Source organism: Miscanthus floridulus, chromosome 7 (genome assembly GCF_019320115.1).
Source record: "Miscanthus floridulus cultivar M001 chromosome 7, ASM1932011v1, whole genome shotgun sequence".
Taxonomy (NCBI): domain Eukaryota; kingdom Viridiplantae; phylum Streptophyta; class Magnoliopsida; order Poales; family Poaceae; genus Miscanthus; species Miscanthus floridulus.
This window is the reverse complement of record NC_089586.1, coordinates 44,062,894-44,085,589: the sequence shown is the minus strand read 5'-3', so window position 1 is coordinate 44,085,589 and position 22,696 is coordinate 44,062,894. Positions and strand designations below refer to the sequence as shown.

General features: G+C 47.8%; 1 pseudogene; it reads left to right on the top strand.

Moving 5' to 3' along the window:
* Window positions 1-16,291: 16,291 nt before the first annotated feature.
* The window catches only part of LOC136465437 (uncharacterized), an 8,888-nt pseudogene continuing 2,483 nt past the window's right edge, over window positions 16,292-22,696 (top strand).

Here is a 22,696-nt window from a genome sequence, read left to right as displayed (position 1 = left end):
TTGGAAGAGCCAATTTTTTTAAGAGCCTCTAATAAATCATGATATTTGGAGATCTATATTCATAGTCCCTTCAGATGCTCTTAGGGCTGGTTTAGGTGGGTGAAGTTTGGGATTTTGGCTACTGTAGCACTTTCGTTTTTATTTGGTAATTAGTATTCAATCATGGACTACGCCGCCGCCGCCTTGCACTACCTGCCTAAGCCTTAGTCTTTGGAACTTCCGGCAGTCACGAGCACCAAACAGGTACGCGCACCCCTTCTCTTCTGTTCCTGCTTTGTGAAATCGAGCACCCAAACCCTAGCTATTCATATGCGGATATGATCTGATCCAGTTACAGCTGTGGATACATGTATTATGCCTACAACTTTTTACCTTTTCTTTTTGCGAAAAGATTGGGTTTCCTTCCGACCACCTCTGATGTGACCAATGTCATGACAGCAACGTTAAGCGCCACGGAAAAGGCCTCACATTTTGCTTGGATTTGCATCCTCTTACTAGCCCGACATTTCATTTATTCATTTTATGTCTCTTTTACAGGTTCATTGCACCCAAAGTTACCGTCCGCTGCTAGCCTGTTGTGCAACCCGCCAATGACTGGGGAGCGACCACGAACCAAGAAAAACGGTGTATCCTCCAGCTACAATTGACGCCCAAGAGATAAGACCCCTTCGTGGATATCATCTCACGGAAGCCTGTTCGCTTAACCGTATCAGTCATGTTTATCAGTCATGATACAACGTTTTTCTCTCACAACGAAACAACATCGGTCGGCTTATAAGCCACAGAAACGATCAAGCGAACAGGGTTCAACAACTCAAAAAGTGGAAATGGAATCAACCATGGGCTTCTATCCTGATTAGAACAATTAAGTTCTGCGTTTACCACTAAAGCCCAGTTTTGTTTCCTCTTCTCTACTTGGTTCTCTTACTTTGTTACTGATTTTGGTTCAGCTAAAAATCCGAATATTATGTGGATGGAGTAATAATTATCTGCAGCGTATCATTCACTCATGTGCAGCTGCAGTCAAATACCAGCCTTATTTCAAAAGAAGAGAACGCAGTTCAGGTATGCCATATATTCACATGATATGCAGATGTCAGTCCGCTACATATGTAGTTATATGTGAATAGCAATCAGTTTCTCATTTTTCCCAGATGATATGCAGATGCCAATCCAGTATATATGCAGCTATATGTGAATAGCAATTCTGTAGAGACTTCTAAATTTTAATTAAAAAAGTCCTGTGCTTGCCTTCTGTTAACTAAAAAAAAAACCATGTCCATGCTTGGCACGTATTTTATTATGCCTGTTAACTAAAAAAAATATATTTCCATACTAGCCCGGTACTGTATTATGCCTGTTAACTAAAATTTTTGCATTTTTTACTGTGCAATGTTCCTTTCAATTTTTTACCTGCACAAACAGACACCAAAGGATTAGGCACGGAAATCCTTTAAACCACTCAATGATATTGTGGACTGCCACAAAAGCAGTTTTGATGGTTGACGCCAACGTCAGTTACCACTTATCTGTTAATGCAACAGACTTGCCCAGGGGTTTACAAAATTATTATTCCTACAAAAAAAGTGATGTATTTTAGTAATCTTCACTTCAGTTGTACCCCAACGATGAGCACAACGATTGTTTTGTGTTACCAAACTAGATGTTTCATCCATAGATTTTATTTTACATGATGTACATTGGTTGCCTTTGTTTCTAATTGTCAGTTCATTATCTACTTACATCAACGGCTTTCCACATGGTCATGGCCATGCTGAGAATTGTTGATTGAGTGAGCTGAACTAAAACACATCTCTTTTTTTTCCAAATATTCTTTTGATTCTATGATTTCTTATCGCACGCTCCCATCATTGTCTAATTCCAGTTTCCATGGCCTATAGTTCTTCTTAGCTTATAGATTTATGTGAAGCTTCCCCCGTATGTGCCATCCTACCTTTCTAATCTCTTATGGCAGTAGCCTAATTTGCTAATCACCAAAATGTTATATAGTGCCCGGTAACCACTAAATATCCCTTACTCCAATAATATTTTTAAGTGATTATGAGGTTGCCACCATCTCATCTTTAGTTCAAAAATTTAAGGTTCCAAAGCAATAGATCATTGACAAGAAGGGCTTTATTATGTCTATTCCATCATTGTGCAAAGTTTACAACTTTTGCGATGTGCTTTGTCATAAACCTGTGGCCTTATGCTCTTACTGAATACTCATCTCTGCACTCTTGCTGTAATTTTTTTCGCACATCTCTTAATTCATAAGTTGATCTTTCTTATGACCAGAGCGTATCGGGCTTCATCCGTCAACATATCAAAGGTTTATAGTGTTCATAGCTCCAGCCTCTTGGCTTCATGGCCACGAAATCCTTCCACCATGTGTGCTTCACGCTTCTTTAATTTGACAAGGGTGCAAGTTTGATCTGCTTAGCGAGAGCTTACCTATTTTGATGATGCTATTTATATCAAACAGCACTATGCTTGCTCAAGTACCATTGTACACTACTTTATTTGGGGCTTGGTATGCAAGAAGGCATACACATTTGTACCGGCTGATATGCTATTACGCAACAAAAGACTACTTATTCCTTCTGCAGTTCTAGCTGGCGCAACATGTTCAAATGAAGGGACAATGTTTGAGTCGTAGTTGTCCTGTTTGCTTCGCTAAAAAATAACGATTGTTGATTTATTGCGAGAGAAAAATAATGAAGCATGACTGATAAGCCCGACGCATCCCATGGCGCGAATGAGCATACGTAGATAAGTACGTCTGCAGGTGAGAGCGACCGCGTGTCTTCCAGCTGCATGCCTAGCGTGCATCGCACGCATCCAACGCACAAATTCTCATTCAATTGGTTGGCATTTGGCAATAGCAACAACACTACCACAGAACAGACAGTGTGCTTGCATTCGGATCGATTTACTCCATGCTGGATGAGGGAAGGCTACAAAGGCCGCTAACCATATTAATTAGTATTATTTAATTAATAAACTGATGAACTAGTAATTACTAGTACAGAGCAGATCGACGCATCATATCATGCATTTTCTTGATTATATCCTTTGTTTTTTGGGCAAAGTGAGAAGCTGCTCACCACATCCTGGCTTTGTTATATTCGCCGAAAGCAAAGCAATAATAAATAAATAGATAAATAAAAACACAGTGGCTTGCATTGCATTGTTCGTGGGAGGGAGGGAGAGAGCAGAGGCGCGGCGCAGCACTGCAAACAGTGTGAGCGCAAGTACAGCGGCAGAGTAGTACAGTATTGAACTTGCCATCACGTGACTAGTTTTGTTTTGCTGAAAAAACAAGTTAAAATACTGTTTTAATTGTTCCAACTAAATAAACCAGCTGAAAAAGATGAATCACAACAGAAGCGAACTCGGGATGGACGGCCAAAAGTTGGCGCCACCGCCGTGCTCATGCTGCCATCCAAAAGTTACAGCCATACATGCACACCAACTCCATCCATCAGCCCAAAATTCCAACAAAAAAAAAGAAGAATAAGAAGGAAAAGAGAACACTACAATACACAGTAGCACGCAATGCATATACAGTGCTTGGAGAGTGCGGTATAAACAAATACTACTGTACAAGAAATGAAAAGAAAAACTATGCTTCATGTTTTGGTACAGTACTACAGTAGCTTGCAGGTTTTTCTTGCCACGTACCGACGTACGTGTACAGCTACTTTATGTAACCGATCGAGCCAATGTATATATACACCTGAAAAATAGCAAATCTCATATACTCCCTCTCTGTTTCAAATTATAAGTTGCTTTGACTTTTTTGATATATTTATTTTGTTATACATATAGATATAATAATAATATGTCTAGATACAAAGTAAAATGAATAAACAAAAAAAGATAAAATTGACTTATAATTTGCACATTTCCTCCATCTCAGACGCCTGAACGTTCAGGGGATCCATCTGAGCGTCGAGGGAAGCTGCTAGTAGCAGTAGTAGTCAATTTGTTGATCACATGACAGAATACTAGTAAGCGCGTGTTTAGTTTGAGGGAATTTTGGAATTTGGTTACTGTAGCACTTTCGTTTTTATTTAACAATTAGTGTTCAATTATGGATTAAGTAGGCTCAAAACGTTTGTCTCGTAATTTCCCACCAAACTGTGTAATTAGTTTTTTTTTCGTTTGCATTTAATGCTCCATGCACGTATCACAAGATTTGATGTGATGGGTACTGTAGCACTTTTTGGGAAGTTATTTTGAAACTAAACACGGGCTAATAGTTGTTACTGTTGCCTGAAAAAAAACTATATTTACGTGTATCCCGAGATGCTTCAACTAATTGCTGCATGCATGCATGATAGAGACGATCTCCACTCCGACGCCACCGAATCGATATGGCATCCATCTCGCCATCTCGTCGGTGTCAAAGTTATCAGGCGGCTGTGGTGTGGTGGGCAACGGCGGCCGCCCAAAGATGTGGGGGACCATGACCAGCAGCAGAGGCCAGAGACCACCACGAAGCATGCATGCAGATTGCAGTTGCAGAGAGAGAGAGACGATTCCACGAGGGAGGCATCCGGCCAAGATTTCTCTGATGCCACCATGCGATGCAAGCTGAGCCGAGGTCGTTGCAACGAAATAAGCGCATGCAGATGCAATGATTCCTCCGAACCAACCACCATGCTTCGTATGCTGGCATTACTAGTGCTATACTATTTCATCAAGTACCTTAATTTGCAAATTAACCCTCTCATTTTTTTTCCTCAAATACACAAAAGATTTATACATCATTATAATTAAGAAGAAGAGTCGAACCATACAAACGATGCACTCTGACGAGCGTCCTAGGAGGTCTATATATTGACCTTCCTAGTATACAAATTCAAATTTAGATATTACATGAATGTTACATAGCCAAGCTTCGATGTGCGCACTCCTACTCCATCAGCCGAGAAGAGCGCGCCGGGGTACGAGTGGCTCTTCTACCAGCCCTATTGTTGGTCACTGGAAATAACTCGTCCAGAGCTGCAACTTGGCTCGACGTCAAATTCCCTGTGAAGATGGCGTCGTATGCTCGCTTGGACGCGGATGAAGTTGGTGTCGCCTGTGACAAGTTGGCCATCCTTTTCATAAGGAGTACCTCGCCCCGCTTTGGAGGTCGGTATGTGCGCCGACGATCGAGCGGCAATCCATCTGCTCCGAGTAGGCAGGGGTCTTCTGGTTACCGCCTTCTGCCTTGGTGGAGTGGCGATTAAGGGCGACCTTTGCTTGAGCTGTACCTCCTCGGTAAACCGTGCGAGGTGCCGAGCAGCCTCGCGTGGCGTGGGCATCGCGTCGCTGGGGTCGAGTGTGGTTTGGTTGTCCAGCTGGCCGTCCTTCGTCGGCGTAGAAGGGTTGGCCGTCTCGAACCTAGGTGGCCAGAGCTCGCCATCCTCCCCTAGCGCCTCAGCACCCGAGACAAACGGGTTGTCCCATATGCAGAGACGAACCTTGCACAGGCGACAACACAGACGAGTCCGTCGTGCACTGAGGAGTCGTCGCCGTAGGACTGGTGTCCACCAACGAAGCTTGAACCTCCTGAGGCACTGGTGTGACCGCTGGTCGGCTCACGACGAGCGAGGCGGCCAGCTCGTCCAGCATCAGGTCAACTGAGACGATCCAAGCGAGAGGCCCTGCGCTATGGCACAACGCTTCCACCAGCGGATTTGGCTCGAGGAAGCAACGTGAGGCAGTCAAAGTAGTGCCGTCATCGGTAGACGCACCCACGCTAATGTCCATCGTCGGCTCATGTCGGCGCCTGCATCGTCTCCGGCGATGAATGCCGTCGACACCTCCCACGGCACCCTGGATGGTCCTATCTGAGGTTGAAGGACTGTCGAGGGATGCGTGCTGGAAGGTCGGTGGGCTATCGGCACAAGCTGAGTAACGAGGTAGGCCACCACCCTTCGGTGTCGACTTGGACCAGTTGCAGTCCCTGGCAAGGTGACCGAAACCACGGCAGCGCAGGCAGTGCCGTGGCAACCGACAAGTCACTACTCGGTGCGAGTAGGATAGGCAGTTGAAGCATCGGTTGCGTAGTTGCATGGGTATCTTCTGAGTGCGCGGACCAGGGCCACGACGAGGCTCAACCAAGGCAGCTGCAGTTCTAGCCTCCTACCGGGGTAGGATCTCCCGCCACCCATCGGCGTTGTGGGCAGAGATCCGTCTGCGGGAGCTGAGGTGTTTGCGGGAAGGGACCCGACCATCCACTGGATGAGCAGACAGGCCATGCACCAGCTGAGGGCGCGGCCACCTGCGCCTCCTCTGCCTCCGCATAGGTCCCTGTCTGTCGATGAAATATGGTCAGCAGTCTACCTAGGGGTATGCCCAAGGTAATAGATTGTCGGCAGACAGATGCGCAAGCCACAAACAAGACGGTGACGCAAGACAGACACGAGGTTTTATCCAGGTTCGGCCGCCGCAAAGGCGTAATACCTACGTCCTGCGTCTGATTGTATTGCTGTATGTTAATGAGAGATGTTTTTTAGAGGGGTCCCCTGCCCGCCTTATATAGTCCCGGGGGCAGGGTTATAGATCTGGAAACTAATCCTAGCCAGTTACAATTGCTATAGGTGGCTGGATAAGGACTCCTATTCTAACCGACCAGGATCTTGCTTGATCTCCAAATCTGTCTTGATTCATTGCGTGGGATTCCGAACAGGTTGGCTGGGCCGCGCGTCGTCTTCTAGTGGACCGGACCCCCTGATCCGGGCCGGCCCAAGCCTAGCCATAAGGGTATAGGAGTTAATACCCCCACAGCTAGTCCCCGAGCACCATGTATTATGCCGCGACACACCATTTGATCTCCTTCGACTAATACAATCCGTCTTCATGTCATCTTCAACTGATTGAAACATTGACCAATCAAATGCGCCAGCATTCTGATCAGAACAGAGAGCAGTAGACCACGATTATAGCCGAAGATTCCGGTTGTCCGAAGAATGCATGGTGCTCTTAAAGAAAAAAGAAAAAGATTTCTTTCCTTATCAAGTGTGCCCACTTGTATTTCTGATAAGAAATGTAAGTGACCCTTGGATAGTAGTAATCCTGACAATCAGTCAAAGCGTAGGGGTCGATTAATAAACACATTCACCGCAAGGTGAAGTGTGCCCACTTAGTCCCCGAGCCTGGTAGTAGGTGACGTAGGCATGTGGTGCCAGGGTCTAAAAAGAATTTCTACTGAAGTTAAGAATCCAATCGTCGTACAATCAATACGAGATGCACCGGCAGGTGCATCGTACCGATGTAGTCCCCGAGCTTGCTGGAAGGCGAAGTATAAGACTTGTAGCAAGGTCCAAATAAATGCCTCTCAACTGTATGTGAGTATACATCACATGTAGCCAAGGAGAGCAGTCACCGAGCATTGTTCAGAACAGTCCCCGAGCATGGTAGTGGTCGGAGCAGTCCCCGAGCACGACAGTGGTCTGGACAGTCCCCGAGCACGGTAGTGGTCTGGGCAGTCCCCGAGCAAGGTAGTGGTCTGGGCAGTCCCCGAGCACGATAGTGGTCGGGGCAGTCCCTAAGCACGATAGTGGTCTAGACCATCCCTGAGCACGAGACATGCGGCGAAGAAACGAATGCCACTTGTACTATTATTTGGTGTATTTATTTATCTTCTTACTCTGTCAAGTCCAATCTGACACGTCGGGTCAAAAAAGTAGACGGGTATAGCACGTCATACTGCCCTCTTGTCCTTTCAAGCAAACATTCACTTGGCACCTGTATGGAGGTGCGTCAGTGTGGGCCCTCTCATACTGGCAACGAAGAGGCGCATACACTGATAACGAAGAGGCGCATATATTGGCATAGATCTCAAGGTTGTGAAAACAACCGTCTGCGGCGTGTGCGCATGTCTCCCAAGAATCTCAGGCAGACGAAACGGCGGAACTCTTGGTTATTTATAATATAGAATTGGTAAGTTACTTTTTACCGAACCCCATTACCATTCGCCGCCGCAACCTTCTTCTTCCTCTTGCCAACCCTAATACCTCCAAAATCATCACCAATCACCCCTCCACCGTATCCACCTTCGTCAGCAAGGGCGGATTCATGGCGAAGAGTGACGCCCAGAAGAAAGCCGGAGTCATGGCGAAGGAGTGGTGGAAGTCAAGAAGCAACGAGTAGACCATCGAAGACCTCGTCATCATGGGAGTACTCCACAATAAGGAACTCGCAGGATGGCGCGCACCGAAAGGCGAGGGGTACCCCGATCCACAACCAGGTGAGATTGTGGTTTTCAAAGATTTCTTCAAGCGGGGTTTTGGGGTTCCAGTGCACCCTTTCCTTTAGGGGCTCTGTTTGTATTACGAGATTGGGATTTGCAATCTGCATCCCAACTCGATTCTTCTTGTCTCCACCTTCATTCATCTTTGCGAAGCATATGGTGGCTTCCAGCCCCATTTCGACTTCTTTCGCCATCTTTTCTGTCTGCGGAAGAAAGGAAGCGACGGCTCGAAGATAGCCGGAGGTGTGTACCTCAATCTGCGTGACGGGATGAAGGCCCAATACTTGCACTGCCCTTGGAATACGTCACTGGATGACTGGTACAAGAAGTGGTTCTACATCCGCGAAGAGCCGAACACGATCACACTGTGCGACGTGGGGTTCATTCTGGAGAAGAAGAACAGCTCGTCAGAAAAGCCCGAGCACCTAGAACAGATCCAAGAACTACTTGGGATGATCCTGTGGAGGAAACTGGACGATCCGAGCGTGGTCGGAAACTTCATTAGCCGAAGGATCCAGCCCTGCCAAAGGAGGGTAGATCCTGGCTACGAGTACCAAGGTAGCGCAGACCCAACGAGGACCAGGCAAGAGGCGCTTGACAAGATTGAAGTCAAAGCCAGAATTGGAGAGCTATTTAACTTAGCTGATCCAAATTATGTCAGATTGAGCGACATCGGGCACGCTTTCAAGCTCGCCCGACCTCCTCCAAAGGTAAATCATGCTGCCTTGTACCCGTAGTTTTATGTTGTAACAGAAACTTACTGTGTTATCTCCTTTATGTTTCCCAGATTAATGGTCATGATAGAGCAACAGTGTTCGTGTCTCCACCCCCTGGTGTAGATTGGCCGCAAGTTGCCGGCCGAACTGCCCAGACCAGCACCAGGATCGAAGACGTCGACTGGGCCATGCTCAGAGTTGGGGAGGAGGCAGTGGCCAGAGCTGCTGGTAAGCGGCCGGTGGCCAGCAAGCATCGTCAGGCGATCTTTACATTGTCAGATGATGAAACAGAGGATGCAGACATCTTTCGACTCGTCTCTCGAAAGAGGAGGCAACTGGAGTCGATGGAGCAAGGTGGCTCCTCCATGCCAGTGGGACCTGCATCGCCGACCACTACAGTGCAGAGGACGAGCGGCAAAGGGGTCGAGCATCAAGCCCCGGCGTCGGTGCTAGTCATAGAGAGAGACCAGGTGGCACCCACAGAGCACATGGAGCAAGCACGGCCGAAGAGACGCGCCTTCGCCACATCATTCCGCGCTTCCAAGCTGTAAGTATTTGTAACCTTGATGTAAGCTTACAATTTATATTGAATATTGTTATCTTCTAAACTTATCTCGGATATATTAGGTTGGCGTCCACCGAAAATCCCGACCAACTAGCCGGGAGCAGCGTGGCTCTGCCAGCAATGTCAGAGAAAACTACCCAGCAGTCGGCTATGGGGGAACCTATAGCAGAAAGTATGCTTGAGCCTCAGCAGATGAGCGGCCAGACAATAGTCCCCGAGTAGGTGGTCGAGGGGAGAGCCAAGCCAAGTACAGGTGCTCCGAGCACTAACCCTGTTGAGGGGGACACTTCAGCACCAAGGGTAACAGACCAAACCAAGGAGCAGCAGCCGGAGGTGGCACATAGTACGTTTGCCGATGCTACGGCCCGTGGGAAGGCCATAGTGATCGCAGAAGCTGCAAACTCCGGACCAGCACCGCTACCCGAAGAAGAGGCCGAAGAGGCCGAAGTAGAGGAGGTCCTGGGCCGTCCCCAGGACAAACAACAACATGTATATGTGTCGCGCTGGCGGAACGACCAATGGGTTGTTCATGAGGAAATCCCAGAGGTCGAAGAGACCATGAAAGTTGAACGAGCGGCGAAACGTCTGGTGACGGAAGTCCAGGTATGTTTTGCTTGACCACCTGATCCTGCTATCCAGTCAAACTGTCTGACTTAGCTTTTTACATGCAGGACTTAATGAAGATCGCAAGGTACCGAAAGAAGTGCTTCGACCAAATTGAGGGAATCACAGCAAGCAATAAAGAACTAGCAGCCGAGGTGGAACGCTTGCGCCACCAACTTGAAGCCGCCAACCATGAGAGGATGGAGCAAGAGGCGTAGAAATAGAACCTGGTCGTCCAGCTCAGTAACAAAGAGCAGGAAAAAACAAGTAAGTTGTCACTTTATCACAACGAGTGCATGACACGTGTTGTTGCATTGTTGGTAGTCACAGCTGTAGTGCAGGCTTAGAAGTCGAAGTAGTCCATCTCCAAGAGGAGAATAGCCATGTGGTTGTAGAGTGTGGTCGCCTGAAGGAGGACAACAAGAAACTGGCGCACGACCAGTCGCAACTCTGGGACCACACAACCAAGATGAAGGAGGAACTAAAGAGTAAGTGTTCTAGACCACCCTGCTCACTTTTGTTGCCCACCTTATCTTGTCATGGCATGACGTTTTAATGTCTTGTGCGATTTGTAGTTTTAAAAGTCAATGCCAAGAAGCATCTGGAAGCCGTGATGAAAGATCATGACGGCTAGAAGGCGCGATGCCTAGAGATCACCGAGGATCGGGACACATGGAAAAACCGGTGCCAGGAAGTGGCAACCGGCATTTTGCCGGTCCTCAACCTTATCGACCCAGCGCTTACAGAGGAAGTGCCAAGGACGCCGTAGCTTGGACTGGTCGATAGATGCTGAAAGGCATGGGGATGGTTCCAAGAGTTCGTGAAGGAGGCAGGTGAGTACACAGGCACACATGTGCTAAGCATGGTACGTGCTCACTACCCCTTGATCAACCTCAAGCGCCTAGAGGCTGGATACCTGAAGGAGGTAGATCCAGACAAGGCTGAGGAGCTTCGGATGACCCAGCTAGACTTGTCGACAAGAATAATTGGTGACATTAACCTGTGTGGAGGCAGGATAGCACCTGTACAGGGTATGCCATCAACAAGTCAGCTGGAAACGCCACCAGTTTTGAGCCAACCAGCGAAGCCTACGGTCTCGACCAGCCAGGCATCGATGAGGCCATCTTCTTCAGCTCGACCAGTACAAGAGTCCCCGGGACTCGAGCACAATGTTAGGCCCAGCGAGCAGCAGGTGCCGCATAACCCGACCAACCAATAGTATAGGCTATAGCTGTAGAAGAAGATGTAGTTGTGTTATTGTAAACTTGGACTTTTTCAGGAAAGCTTGTAATAACGTAACTGTATATCGTCATAAGCTTGTTTGTTTTGTGAAAAATGTATTTAAGCTTGAATCTCGCATTGGTGTAACTAAGTGAGAACATGTTAGCGTTCTGTTTAGTTGTACCAGTTTAGTCGACACGTCATCCTGACAGGTTTGTATGGCCCTGTTTTGTCTTGTGGTCGAAGTGTGAGGAGCATAGCCTGTGCACACGTAGACACAGACAAGTCAAACCAGAGGGGACCTGCCGATCACCCACAGCGTAGAGAGTAGATCTCATGCACGCGTTGGGAGGAACCGGAGACAGGGCCTGCTCTGAAAACCCGGGAAGGAATGGAGGTCGGTTTTGACTGGTTAAGTTAGAATAATAATAGACTTCGAGGTGACACATTAGAGTGGTCGGAGAAATCATAGTAGCTTTATTGAATTAAATTGAAAGTACAAGAGGAGTACATATCTTAGCAGTTAAGCATAGAAACGCATAAGCTTGTCGATGTGCCATGAATTGGGTACGTCCGTATCATCCAGGTGAGCTAACCTATAAGACGTAGGTCGTGTAACTTCCTTGATCATGAAGGGCCCTTCCCATGGAGTTGCGAGTTTGTGGACACCAGCCTGATTCGTCTTCCACTTCAGGACCAGGTCTCCGACCATGAAGGACCACTCCTTAACATTCTTGTTGTAGTACCTACGCAAAACAATAAGGTATTTGGCTGTACGTACGCAAGAATCGAGCTACTTCTCTTCTGCACTATTCACTTCTAGCTCCCTCGCTTCATTGGCCTTGTCCTCATCGAAGTTCTCTACCCATACTGATCTGAAGGCTATATCTACTGGGAGCACTGCCTCAGCACCATAAACCATGAAGTATGGTGATACGCCGGTATTGCGACTGGGCTGGGTTCTGAGGCCCCAGACCATGGCTGGTAACTTTTTGAGCCATCTTCTGGAAGCTTTGTCGTTTTCCCTATACATCCTCTTCTTAAGTGCGTCCAAGATCATACTGTTTGCTCGCTCGACCTGTCCATTAGCTCTAGGGTGTGCCACCGAGACGTATTTTACCACTATACTCCTTTCATCGTAGAAGTCCCAAAAAGCATTCCCGGTGAACTAAGTACCCAGATCAGTGATGATGCTGTTGGGTATGCCGAAGCAGTGGATGACCTGGTTGATGAACGTGATGGCTTTTTCTGAAGATGCCTGTACCAGAGGCATGTACTCTATCCACTTAGAAAATTTGTCGATCAGCACAAAGACATATGTAAATTTCCCAGGAGCCAGCTTGAAGGGCCTGATCATATCCAGTCCCCAGCATGCGAAAGGCCAAGAGGCTGGTATTGCCTGAATCTCATGTGCTGGTATGTGGACTCTTTTGGTGAAGAACTGACAACCCTCACAATGGTGGACTAGCTTCTCTGCATCGGCTATAGCTGATGGCTAATAAAACCCTACTCGGAAGGCCTTGCAACCAGTGTTCTAGAGGCCATGTGGTTGCTGCAGGAGCCAGAGTGGATTTGGTCTAGGAGATGTTTGCCATCCTCCTGGGTTATACACTTCATCAAGATTTCCTCCTTTGCGTTCTTGCGCCACAATTTGCCATCGACGAGCAGATACTGCTTACTGCGCCGCATCAGGCATTCATTTTCTGTTCGATCGGTGTAACCGCTACCATCTATTAGGTACTTGATAAAAGGTACTCTCCAATCAGGCTTCTTAGTGATCGGAGGTGGTTTGATGGTGTTTGATGTTGGAACCGTAGCCACCAAAAGCTGGTCTAGAGGCTTGTCGACTGTGGGATCTTCCCCTTCGATGGAAGGCACGAGCAAGTCTTGAACAAATACGCCATGTGGGACTTTAGCTTAGGATGATCCTAACTTTGACAGCGCATCTGCTGCTTGATTTTTGTCCTGGACCACATGTGTGTACTCGATGCCGTAGAACTTGCCTTCCAGCTTTCTGATCGATTTGTAGTATGCATCCATCTTTTCACTGGTCGTGTCCCAGTCCTTATTGAGCTGGTTGATGACCAGCGTCGAGTCTCCGTAGACATAGAGACGTTTGACACTGAGCTCGACCGCAATGCGCAAACCATGTAGGCATGCTTCGTACTCGGCAGCATTATTAGATGCTGGGAAATGAATCCTAAGGACATACCGGAGCTGCTCCTTGGATGGTGACACGAAAAGGACTCCTGCTCCTGCATCGTTGATGTTGAGAGAGCTGTCGAAGTACATCTTCCAATACTCATCGTGCCCCTGAGAGGCAGGTGTGCTTAAGTCTATCCACTCGACGATGAAATCGACAAGTGCCTGAGACTTGATTGTATTTCGGCTTAAAAATTCCAACGATAAAGGGCATAGCTCCATTGCCCATTTGACGATGCGCCCGTTCGCATCCTTGTTGCTAATGATGTCTTGCAGAGGGTACTCAGTCATGACCACCACACGATATCCGTCGAAGTAATGTTTCAACTTTCGGGATGTTATCAGTATGGCGTAGATCAATTTCTGAATCTATGGGTACCTGGTCTTGGATTCATTGAGTACCTCACTGATGAAATAGATTGGTCACTGTACCTTGTAGACATGGTCGGGCTCGTCGCGCTCGACCACCATGATAGTGGAGACCACTTGATTAGTCGCCGCAATGTAAAGCAGGAGTGTTTCATCTTCTCTGGGAGCAGTGAGGACCGGAGGTGACGTAAGGTATTGTTTCAGCTGTGTGAAGGCAGCGTCTGCTTCCTCCGACCACTCAAACTTCTCGGATGCTTTGAGCAGTTTAAAGAATAGTAATCCTTTTTTGCCTAATCTTGATATGAAACGGCTGAGAGCAGCCATGCATCCGGTAAGCTTATGAACATCCTTCACCTTTTTGGGCGGCTTCATGTCCAAGACAGCTTTGACTTTCTCCTGGTTAGGGTGTATGCCATCATGACTGATGACGTTGCCAAGTAGTATGCCAGAAGGAACACCAAAGATGCACTTCTTTGGGTTTAATTTCCATTGGAATGTGTTAAGGGCTGCAAAGGTGCGTTCTAGGTTGCCAACAAGGGTATGTGCTTCCTTGGTTTTGACAACTACATCATCAACATAAGCCTCGACGAGGTCGTCTTTTATCTTGTCTTTGAGGTAGGCCTGCAGAGCGTGTTGGTAGGTAGCCTCGGTGTTCTTGAGCCCAAACGACATGGTCGTGTAGCAGTAGGCGTCGAAAGGCATGATAAAAGATGTCTTGATCTAGTCGTCCTTTTTGAGAGCGATCTGGTGATAACCAGAGTAGCAATCGAGAAAGGAAAGCAGCTCGCAACTGGCCGTTGAATCTACAACCTCGTCTATGCGAGGTAAGCCGAAGGGGTCTTTAGGGCAGTGTTTGTTGAGATCAGTGTAATCAACACACATTCTCCATTCATTATTCTTTTTGCATACAAGGACCGGGTTGGCTAACCACTCCGGATGATACACTTCTTTAATAAATTCGGCTGCCAAAAGCCGTGTAACTTCTACCCTAATCGCCTCCTTTTTGCCGCGAGCGAACTATCGTAGCTTCTGCTTGATAGGTTTGGCCTTGCCGTCGACATTTAAGGAGTGCTCGATCAAGTTTCGAGGTACACCGGGCATATCAGCAGGTTTCCATGCGAACACGCTCACGTTGCTCCTCAAGAACCTGACGAGCGCGTCTTCCTATTTAGGATCCAGGTTGGCCCCGATAAGGGCCGTTTTGCTGGGACCACCATCGACCAGCTGGATCGTTTTGTGCTCTTTGGACTTGATGTTCTTGCGTGGGGCCTCGAGGTCTGGGATCTCTAGTTGGTCGGCTGGGGTCTTCTTGGCATCGAGCATGGTCTTGGCCATGCAAATAGAGAGGTCATGAGCCTCTACTATTTTGAAGCTGTCATCCTCGTAGGTGTAAGCTGCATACACATTGCCCTTGAGAGTTAGAACCCCCTTCTCAGTAGGCATCTTGAGCACCAAATACCTGTAGTGAGGTGTGGCCATGAACTTGGTGAGCGCTGGTCGACCAAGGATAGCATGGTAGGTGCCTTCGAAGTCGGCGACCACGAAGTTGACATAGTCGGTGCGGAAGTGGTCTGGGGTACCAAATTGCCCAGGTAGCGTGATCTGCCTAAGAGGAGTAGAGCTCTATCCAGGGAGAACACCCTAGAATTATGCCTCGTACAGCTTGAGATCAACCGAGGTTATCTTCAGAGCCGGCAAACTGTTCTTGAACAGTATATCAATGGAGCTACCGCCATCAATCAGCACTCTGTCGAACTGGACCCTATTGATACAAGGATCAAGGACCAGGGGGAAACGTCCTGGCTCTGGTATTGTGGCCCATTGGTCCTTTCTACTGAAGGAGATCTCACGGTGAGACCAAGGAGGGAGCCACGGATCGGCGATGAGGTTGTCGGTGTTGGCCACGTTCAAGCAGGCGCGAGCGAGCAGCTTGCGTTCCCGTTTGGTCTCGATGGACACTTTGCCTCCAATGATGGTGTGGACGCGATCAGTTGGCTTGATGTACTTGTGATAGGGATCTGTGTCTTCATCATCATTGTCCTTGTTGCGCTGTTCCCCTGCGTCGTTAGGCTTGTCAGACGTATCCGGAGCCTGTTGACGCGTGTAGATAGACTTGAGAACATGACAATTCTCCATGGTATGGTTTGACTTGGGGTGGAGCTGGCAGGGTCCTTTCAATGCTTTGGCGTAGTCTTCTTCGTAGTTGCGACATCCGCCACCTTTCTTAACGGTGTTGACCTCACCGTCGTCTTCCTGAGCATGCTTGCCCCTGTAATCGTCACGGCGATTACGCCGCTGATTACGCTGGTCGCGGTAGTCGCGGGGGTCGTTACGCTGGTTGCGGCGATCAAAATTGTTGTTTCGACCATGGTTGCTGCGGTAGTCATCGCGGTGTGGGGCGGCGAATGGTAATGGGGTTCGGTAAAAAGTAACTTACCAATTCTATATTATAAATAACCAAGAGTTCCGCTGTTTTGTCTGCCTGAGATTCTTGGGAGACATGCGCACGCGTCGTAGATGGTTGTTTTCACAACCTCGAGATCTATGCCAATATATGCACCTCTTCGTTATCAGTGTATGCGCCTCTTCGTTGCCAGTGTGAGAGGGCCCATACTGACGCACCTCCATACAGGTGCCAAGTGATTGTTTGCTTGAAAGGACAAGAGGGCAGTATGACATGCTATACCCGTCTACTTTTTTTGACCTGACTTGTCAGATTGGACTTGACAGAGTAAGAAGATAAATAAATACACCAAATAATAGTACAAGTGACATTCGTTTCTTCGCCGCATGTCTCATGCTCAGGGATGGTCCAGACCACTATCGTGCTCGGGGACTGCCCTGACCACTATCATGCTCAGGGACTGCCTAGACCACTACCATGCTCGGGGACTGCTCAGACCACTACCGTGCTCGGGGACTGTCCAGACCACTGTTGTGCTCGGGGACTGCTCTGACCACTACCATGCTCGGGGACTGTTCTGAATAATGCTCGGCGACTGCTCTCCTCGGCTACATGTGATGTGTACTCACATACAGTTGAGAGACATTTATTTGGACCTTGCTACAAGGCTTATACTTCACCTTCCAACAAGCTCGGGGACTACATCGGTACGATGCACCTGCCGGTGCATCTCGTATTGATTGTACGACGATTGGATTCTTAACTTTAGTAGAAATTCTTTTTAGACCCTGGCACCACGTGCCTGCGTCACCTACTACCAGGCTAGGGGACTAAGTGGGCACACTTCACCTTGCAGTGAATGTGTTTATTTAATCGACCCCTACGCTTTGACTGATTGTCAGGATTACTACTGTCCAAGGGTCACTTACATTTCTTATCAGAAATACAAGTGGGCACACTTGATAAGGAAAGAAATCTTTTTCTTTTTTCTTTAAGAGCACCATGCATTCTTCGGACAACCGGAATCTTCGGCTATAATCTTGGTCTACTGCTCTCTGTTCTGATCAGAATGCTGGCGCATTTGATTGGTCAATGTTTCAATCAGCTGAAGATGACTTGAAGACGGATTGCATTAGTCGAAGGAGATCAAACGGCGTGTCGTAGCATAATACATGGTGCTCGGGGACTAGCTGTGGGGGTATTAACCCCTATACCCTTATGGCTAGGCTTGGGCTGACCTAGATTAGGGGGTCCGGTCCACTAGAAGACGACGCGTGGACTAGCCAACCTGTTCGGAATCCCGTGCAATGAATCAAGACAGATTTGGAGATCAAGCAAGATCCTGGTAGGTTAGAATAGGAGTCCTTATCCGGCCACCTATGGCAATTGTAACTGGCTAGGATTAGTTTCTAGATTTGTAACCCTGCCCCCCGGACTATATAAGGCGGGCAGGGGACCCCTCTAAAAAACATCTCTCATTGACATACAATAATACAATCAAACGCAGGACGTAGGTATTACGCCTTCGCGGCGGCCGAACCTGGATAAAACCTCATGTCTGTCTTACGTCACCGTCTTGTTTGTGGCTTGCGCATCTGTCTGCCGACAATCTACTACCTTAGGCATACCCCTAGGTAGACTACCGACCATATTTCGTCGACACTGTTCAGTGTCCGTCCCGCCGCGCCCTAGAGCCATGTAAGCCTAGGTGCGCATGGGGGATGCAGTGGCCAGCTTCGCCGGACGACGAGTGACCTCTAGGTAGGTTGCAGGGTGGTCATCATTGGTCTCCTCACCGTCATCATCCACCCACTATCGGCTCTTTGTGCGCCCTCCCGAGGAGCAACCTAGGAAGAACGGTGCCATGGCCGGTGAGAGGGAGGAGTGGGAAGCGTCTGGCAGCGCCACAGCAATGTCGGTGGCCATGAAGGCGGGGCTTGCTCCAGCTCTGGCTCCTGCGTGCTGAGCGACTGTGGTAGCAGCGACATCCTCCAGTCCTGGCGGTGTGGGTTTGCCAGATCGGGCCATCTCACACGTGTGTGGGGGTGGCCGAGGCAGTGTCCCCTCCCCTAGTGGCATAGGGGACAGGAGGGTGCTTGCGATGGAGGCTATCGTCGACGCACGTGGGGTCACCAGTGGTGGCCGCAGCTTCAGCGTCGGTGAGGATGGTGCAGGCCCCATGTGCTAAGGCATGCGACCGCGAGACGTACTAGAGCCCGCGTGGCTGGGGGTCAGAGGCAGGGAAGCCGGTGAAAGCTCTAGTTTAGTTTTGGTGAATTGATGAAACCCTAAGTGCTAACCTAGTTTATCAAAGTGATCATGAGATAGGTACCACATTTTAAGTGGTGAAGCAAATAAAGATCATGACATGATGATGGCGATGCCATGGTGATGATCAAGTGCTTGGACTTGAAAAGAAGAAAGAGAAAAACAAAAGGCCCAAGGTAAAGGTATAAATGGTAGGAGCCATTTTATTTTGGTGATCGAGACACTTAGTGAGTGTGATCACATATAGGATCGATAACCGTACTATTAAGGATTTTTTTTAATTTTAACACTTTTTCGAAACTAATTTTAAATCGAACACTCTCGGTTTTTTTAACTAACACTTTTAGCTGCGCCTATTGCCCTGGCGTGGCCAAATGCCTGTGCCGCGCCATGCATGGTGGCGCGGCAGAGGGCTGACGTGGCGACGACCAGAAGCGCTGACTGCTGACATGGCAGGGCTTTGCCATGCCACCAATCTTGGCGTGGTAGTGTTGCGCCATGGTCCATGGCACGGCAGAGCCGGGTATAACCTCCGCTGCCCTAGCAGCAAAGCGGCCTAGGCGTCGCTCCCACCCGTCGCCAAGCACGCCGGCCACCGAGCCATGAACGGCGGCAGCTTGACCCTCCATTGCCACCTCCCTCGCTTCCCTTCCATTCCCCGGCCGCCTCCCTCCCTCCTTGTCCTAGTTCAAGGTAATGACGCACATTTTATTTTTATTTGAATGGTGGATATGATATTATGAATGGGAGTTAAGGTTAGTAGGAAAATTATGTTTGGGAACTATGGTGAAGATATTAGTTTGATTTTGTCAATGTTAAGGTTAATTATGTAGTTACAAGTATGTTTGCCATGTATATTTTTGTTGCTATAATTGTTGTTTATAATATTTTAGTTGCATTGCAAATGATTACATTATACATTAATTTGCATTGTTTTGATTGATGTTTAATTTGAACCATTTTATTAGATGGAAGACATGTTTCGGGAGCAGTTATGGCGAAAACAGGGTCGTCCTAGAGAAATGTACCCTGATGAGTCTAGCAAAGATGCCCCCGTCCCTCCTGAACTCCCTGTCCCTAATTGTGACTATGGTCGTCCGGCCGACGTGTTTCAATCGAGACATCCGGACACAGTGGCTTGTTGCTTCTACACGTGCAGTCGTTTTAATGTAAGTAATTATTTCCATATATTTTTCTTCTTCATTTGTATTACTAGGTTACTAATATTTTGTTGAATTTTTGTTGTGTAGGCCCATAAGAGGTGCTTTTTCTTTCAGTGGATCGACGATGCAGACAAGTTTGACCCCAAGTACCTCCTTTTCGACGATTGGTGGAGAGGGCGACATCCATGAGAGCACTTCGAGCGGTGGGTTCCACCTCCCCCTAACCCCCCTCCAATGACGGCTAAGGATAAGCACTTAGCCACAGTTAGACGACTTGAGAAACCTCCTCTGTTCCATTGCGAAGACCGAGCCATGATAAACCCTGACAATACGTTGGAGTTTGTGTGTCAAAATAAGCATGAAGTAAGTGCAAAGTGTATGTGTTGAAATATTGAGCTATATGTGTCATGTACTAATGTCACATTATTTAGGTGTATTCAATGGCGAAGTGTCGTTTCAAGGAGTGGTTGTATGGTCCTAAGAACAAATGGCCCAAAGAACCTCCAAAAGCAAAACAAAAGAAGAAAGAAAGGTTAATTTACAAAGCACCACCAGTCAAGTGCGAATGTGGTGTTAATTCTAACTATGGCCTAGTCCATTCGGAGCTTAGAATAGGCCATTATTGCGGCCATATGGTTGAGTACGAAGAGGTTCATTATTTTTGTGGTAAATATGAAATCGTATTTTGTTTCTTTTGCTAAGACTTCTTTTGCTAAGACATATATGATATAATATTTCTTTTGAACAGAGCACTAGGAAATGCAGGTGGGAACGTTATGATGGTCAAGCTAAGTTCTTGGATGAACTGAAGAAGAGGCAACTAATTGCAAGGAAGAGGGGATATGGACCTGACTACGTCAACCTATTCGTTAAACATCACAAAGAAAAGATGCATGAGTTTGCTAGACAACGCGGTATTTGTAACCCGATCGATGTTGGGCTTAACAAATGGGAATTGGAGAGATGGATGACGTTAGAGGAGGAGAGGGCAAGGAAGAAGGTAAGGGAGGAGACAAGAGTACAGATGCAGGTCTTGAATGAGCATGTTGCTACATTATGTGCCAGTGAGTGCTTGAACGCCTATTTTCGTTGCCTGATTTTAAATGTAATATAATCACGTTGCTAACTGATTGCATTTTATACATGAAGGGATTGGATGCAGTGAGGAACATGCTGTAGAGGTGGCTCGTGCAAGGTACGAGGAAAAGAAGTTAGATGAGCACAGAAAGCGAGCTGGTCGCACCGTTGAATCACCGATTGTGTTGTCTGATGAGGGGGACGAGGATGAGGACGACATTGCCAGACTTAGTGAGCTAATTGCTATAGCAGAGGTGGGCTTGCAGGCGGAGGAGGATGAGGATGACACTGGCAGACTGAGCGAGCTCATCGCTCTAGCAGAGGCAGGCTTGTAGGTGAAGGAGGTGAGGATGACACTGGTAGACTGAGCGAGCTCATCGCTCTAGCAGAGGTGGGCTTATAGGCGGAGGAGGATGACGACGCGTTCTTCACTCAGGCCGCAGCGGCCGCAGATGAAGCGGAGGCCGCTTACTACAGGCGATAGGTAGGTCAGAGCAACGTAGGTGAGCCCAGCCACAACAATAGGGTTGTGGTTGAGGATTGGTACTCGGACGACGAGCTGCTTACTCAGTATGTTTCTGACTGAGGGTTTTTGATTGCGCTGTCTGTTAGTTCTATGCTTTATTAATGATCAATGTAGCCATGTAGTAGAAATTCTATTGTGTTGTCTTATATTCCATTTGAACTACTGATATATTGTACCCATGTATCATGTACTCAGATTACCCATGATCAATCTTAAGTGATCACATCTGTTTGTATCATGCGTTCAAAAATTTCTAAAATGAACGTAATCATTTGTCGCGCCATAGCCCACGGCGCGTCTGTGCTGTACAAAACTACAGAACTACAAGCGGAGGTGGGCTTACAAGCGGAGGTGTTGTACAAAACTACAAGTGCTGTACAAAACGAACATGAAGCAAATAAATGGACGATAAGTTGCCATACAACATTTTCATTGGTTTATGAGTCTACAAGTTTTCGACGACAATATTCATTCGACATAAGTTCGACGTAATGAACTTAGTCCCATGACATAATAAACCTCGTTGTCTGGTACAAGAAGGGGGTTGTCGTACTCCACATCAAGAAGGGGGATCAACTGGTGTGGCATGGGAGGGGCCATCCTGTTACAAAATGATAAACAAAGGGTTGGAGCATTCAAATTAACAATTTTCAGATTAACATTATGTAGCATTGCAAAATTTGAACTACTTGTTATGCAATACGAACACAATATGAAATCACCTACTGTCTTCTATGCTGGCTAGCCTTGTGGCCAGATTGTTTGCAAACAGAGCAAAGATTCCTGCCACGGGTCTCGTTGAAGTCTCCCCCGCCATACATGTCTTCGCCGTACCCTCTCATAGCGTCCATGTCCCCCTTTAGTCGTGTCGGGGACCTAATACCAGGGTGCCCCAGAAGGTGGAACCAATAACCACCAAACGTAAAAAACTTCTGGACCCATAAGGGCGCCATTTCATCCCTTGTTGAGTGATAGGAGTTTGGTTCCGCCTCGCCCGACGCCTTTGGGAGATGACTCTGCCTCGCCCGAGGGCTCAAGGTTAATCTCCGTCTTGCTCGATGCCATTGGGACAGGCTCGGTCTCACCCGAGGGCCAAGGGATAAACTCTGTCTCACCCAATGCCTTGAGGGCGGGCTCGGTCTTGCCCGAGGGCTGAGGGATAGATTCCGCCTCACCCGACCCTAGAGGGGCGAGGTCGGTCTCACCCGAGAGATAGGAATTGGTCTCTGTTTCGCCCAACGGCAAGGAACGAGTCTCACCCTGCTCCATATCTAAAGATTGGATTCATCCTACCTGACAACTTCTCCCCATTCCCTCAAGATGATAAGTACAGG